This window comes from Pteronotus mesoamericanus, unplaced genomic scaffold (genome assembly GCF_021234165.1).
Source record: "Pteronotus mesoamericanus isolate MK-2021 breed Mesoamerican mustached bat unplaced genomic scaffold, CSHL_Meso_final contig_105, whole genome shotgun sequence".
Lineage (NCBI taxonomy): Eukaryota > Metazoa > Chordata > Mammalia > Chiroptera > Mormoopidae > Pteronotus > Pteronotus mesoamericanus.
The window spans coordinates 3,173,767-3,178,142 of NW_026555006.1; positions in this window are offsets into that span (position 1 = coordinate 3,173,767).

The window sequence follows — 4,376 nt, forward strand, 5'->3', positions numbered from 1 at the left end:
CTTTTTTAGGTAAGCCTGTATTGCTATGAACTTCCCTCTCAGGACCGCCTTCGCTGTGTCCCATAGGTTTTGGACTGTTGTCTGGTCATTTTCATTTGTTTCCAGAAATTTTTTGATTCCTTTTCTTATCTCATTATTGACCCATTCATTGTTTAATAGTCTACTGTTCAGTCTCCATGAGTTTGCAAGTTTTTGAAGTTTCTCTTTGAGGTTGATTTCCAATTTCAAGCCCTTGTGGTCTGAGAAAAAGTTTGGTATTATTTCAATTTTCCTGAATTTGCTGAGGTTTGCTTTGTGTCCTATCATGTGGTCTATCTTTGAAAAACTGCCATGAGCATTTGAAAAGAATGTGTATTTTTCTTCTTTGGGATGTAAGGTTCTATATATGTCAGTTAAGTCTATTTGATTCAGTGTGTCATTCAGCTGCACAATATCTTTATTAATGTTTTGTTTGAAAGATCTGTCCATTTTTGATAGTGGGGTGTTGAAATCCCCTACTATCAGTGTGTTGCTGTCTATATCTTTTTTGAAGTCATCCAACAATTTCCTTACATACTTGGGGGCTCCTATATTGGGAGCATATAAGTTTACAATGTTGATGTCTTCTTGATAGATTCTTCCTTTAAGTATTACAAAGTGCCCCTCTGGGTCTCTCTTTATGGCCTTTGTTTTGAAATCTACTTTGTCTGATACAAGTATGGCAACCCCGGCCTTTTTCTCTTGCCCATTTGCTTGGAATATTTTTTTCCATCCCTTTATTTTCAATCTGTGTAGGTCTTTTGCTCTGAGGTGGGTCTCTTGTAGACAGCATATGTGTGGGTCATGTTTTCTTATCCATTCAGCTACCCTGTGTCTTTTGATTGTGGCATTTAGTCCAATTACATTGAGAGTTATTACTGATAGAAACTTATTCATTTTTTTCTCTTTGTACCTGTGTTTTTCTCTTTCTCACTCTTTTCCTTCATCATCTTAAACCAGTCCCTTTAGCATCTCTTGGAGTGCTGGTTTGATAGAGATGTATTCTTTTAGCCTTCTTTTGTCTGGGAAACTCCTTATTTCCCCTTCTATTTTAATTGAGAGCCTTGCTGGGTAGAGCAGCCTTGGCTGTAGGCCCTTGCTTTTCATGACTTGGAATATTTGTTGCCATTCCCTTCTGGCTTGTAGTGTTTCTGTGGAGAAGTCAGCTCCTAGCCATATCGGGGTCCTCTTGTATGTTACTTTCTCCTTCTCCCTTGCTGCCTTGAGGATTCTCTCTTTGTCTTTGATAGTTGCCATTTTAATGATGATGTGTCTTGGAGTGGACCTCCTTGAGTCCCTCTTGAGTGGGGTCCTCTGTGCCTCCTGGATCCATGAGAGCCTTTCTCTCCTAAAATTAGGGAAATTTTACATCATTACTTTTTCGATGAGGTTCTCTATCCCTTGCTCCTCTTCTTCTCCTTCTGGTATCCCTATTATACGGATATTATTGCGTTTCAGGTTGTCCTGCATTTCCCTAAATGCCTCTTCATTCTTTTTGAGTCTTTTTTCCATTTCTTGTTCTTTCTGGGAGCTTTTTTCTACCTTATCCTCCATCTCACTGATTCAATCCTCAGCTTTATCCAGCCTGCTTTTGATTCCTTCTACTGTGTTTTTCAATTCAGAAATGGTATTCTTCATATCCTCTTGTGTCTTCTTGATAGTTTCTGTCCTTTTCCAGGTTGATCTCATTTGTTGTAAGATCCTGATAGTTTCTCTGCAGTTTCTCAAAGTTATCTTTGAGCTGGCTGAGCTCATTGAGCTTCCTTAGAACCATTGTTTTGAATTCAATATCTGATAGTTCCCTTGCCTCTATTTCATTTAGCTCTCTCTGTGGGGAGTCCTCTTTTCCACTCATTTGGGAGGAACTTCTTTTTCTTCCCTTTTTTTTTGAGAGTCTATTAAGTAATTTATTTATTTATTAATTTATTTTTGCTTCTGCTTCAATTGGGCCGTCTAGATTTCCTGACTTTGTGAATTTAACTTCTATGGTAGTAGGCGGATCTTTTTATTTATTTATTTATTTATTTATTTATATTTTTTTCTTTACTTTTCTTTCTGGGCCTGCCTCTCATGATGTCAGTTGTTGACCCTATATGACCTTGGGTCATTTGTTTGAGCCTTCCAGGAGTCTACTGTCTGTGTCTGACTCCTGCTTTGGGCAGCTGTGTGACCCCTTTGGCCAGGGATCCACTATTTCTGTGGATCGCTCTGCACTCTCACCCCGGCTCCTTGATCGCACTCCCTGGCCCGGCAGGATCCCCTGCCCACCTGGGCCTGCGCGTGCTTGCCCCAGCCCAGGGGGCTTCTTCCCGACCTCACCTATTCGTCTGGCCCCCCAGGCCTGCGGGCACCCCGGCACTGGTCCGTTTAGGGTCTTCTTTTGTGTGCTGTCCCCGCTTTTGGCTCTTTGGATGCGTTGCCTGCCCTTGCCAAATGGAGACTACAGAAATGGGAGGAAGTCAGCTCCAGGACTCTCAGGTTAATCCTGTCTCCAGTCTCTGCTCCAGGGACTCTGGGCAGCTCTATGACCCCATTCAGCCTGGGATCCACTATTTCTGCGGACTGCTCTGCACTCGCAGGCCCGCGCGGGTCAATTTACACCTCTCCTCAATGATCTGCACACTCCTTCGCAGGCCCCATCAGTGCCAACCTGTGGGAAGCCTTGCTGGCCTGTACGAGTCCTCGCCAGCCCGCGCGGGTCCACACACACACACTTGCCAACCCTCGCTGGCCACTCGGCACAAATGTGCACGCCTGCATTGGGTGGTTTTAGACTCTCTATTGTATGCTTTTCGGCTTTTGGCTCTTTGGGGGTGTGTCCTTTTCCCGCACAATGGAGACTAGGGAAAGGAGAAGGAGTCCGGACTCCCTGTACCTCCTCCTGTTCTTTCCCCAATGCCTCGGTCTCCAGTCTTTCCTCAGGGCTCTCCCAGCCAGTCTGCACTTAGCCCCCCAGCTCACGCGCGCACAAGCTGTGTGCAGAGCGCACAAAAGGCAGGTTCATTGATTCCCTTATGCCTGAGAGAGATGGTAGCCGCAGAGTGGGAGGTGCGTTATCATCAGGGCTCCACCAGGCGTGGTCTCAGTTCTCTCCACAAAGTTTTCCTCACCAATCTTTTCCCAGGCACCAGCCCACCCTGCTGCCGCCTCTACCCAGAGATCAAGGGTGGCCGCCACTGCAATTTTTGCGTTGGCCCTTTAAATGTCTCTTTGCATCCCCAGCCACCTGTCTCTGGCAGAAAGCGCCCCTAAACTTTTCGGGGTTGCGTTTTGTCTGTATTTTCCTGGTTTTAGCTGCTGTAGCTTAGAGGTCTCTGTTTATGATTCAGACCCCATTCTTCTCCAGGGGAGCTAACTGGCCGTTTCAATGTCCCTCTGGTGCTAGTGCCCGTGGGCACCCAGCCCACCCTCTCGAGCCTCCACCACACTTCTCACCCGTTGGGATGTGTGAGAGTTGAATCCACTCTCTGTCCGTGGCTCCAAGGCTCCTCTCCCACTATAGTTCCATTGTTTTCCAGGTGATTACTCCACTATTTAGTCGCAATTCCAGTTTGGTCTTGGGAGGAGGAGGTCAGCGTGACTCCCATTCACTCCTCCACCATCTTTCTCTCCTATAAGCCTATTTAAACTGAACAATTTAACTTCAATCATATACAAAAACTACATTTGTACTTCTCCTGTGACAGTTTATGCTATTGATGTCATACTTTACATCTTTTTGTATTGTGTACCATTAACAAATTTTTGTATTTATAATTACTTGTATGACTTTTGTCTTTAAACTTTTATACTAAAGCTAAAATGTTTTATATACCACTATTGTATTATTACAGGATCTGCACTTGTCTATATATTTATCATACCAGTGAGTTTTATACTTTAATATGCTTTCGTGGTGCTGTTTAACATCCTTTCATTTCAACATGCAGAACTGCCTTTAGCATTTTTTATAAGGTGTATCTACTGATGATGAACTCTCTCAGCTTTTGTTTACTTGTGAAAGTCCTTATTTTTCTTTCATTTCTGAAGAAATGTTTTACCTGGTATAGTATTCTTGGTTTATATGTTTTCTTTTCTTTTCTTTTCTTTTCTTTTCTTTTCTTTTCTTTTCTTTTCTTTTCTTTTCTTTTCTTTTAGCATTGAGGGTATCATCCCAGTCCCCTCTGGCCTGCAAGGTTTCTACTGAGAAATCTGGTGATAGTCTCATGGCAGCTCTCTTTTGCATGATGAGTCGCTTTTCTCTTGCTGCTTTCAAAATTCACTTTGTTCTTGAATTTGACAATTTGATTACAGTGTATCTCAGAGCAGACTTCTCAGAGTTCTTTCTATTTGGAATTCTTTTAGACTCATACATTTGA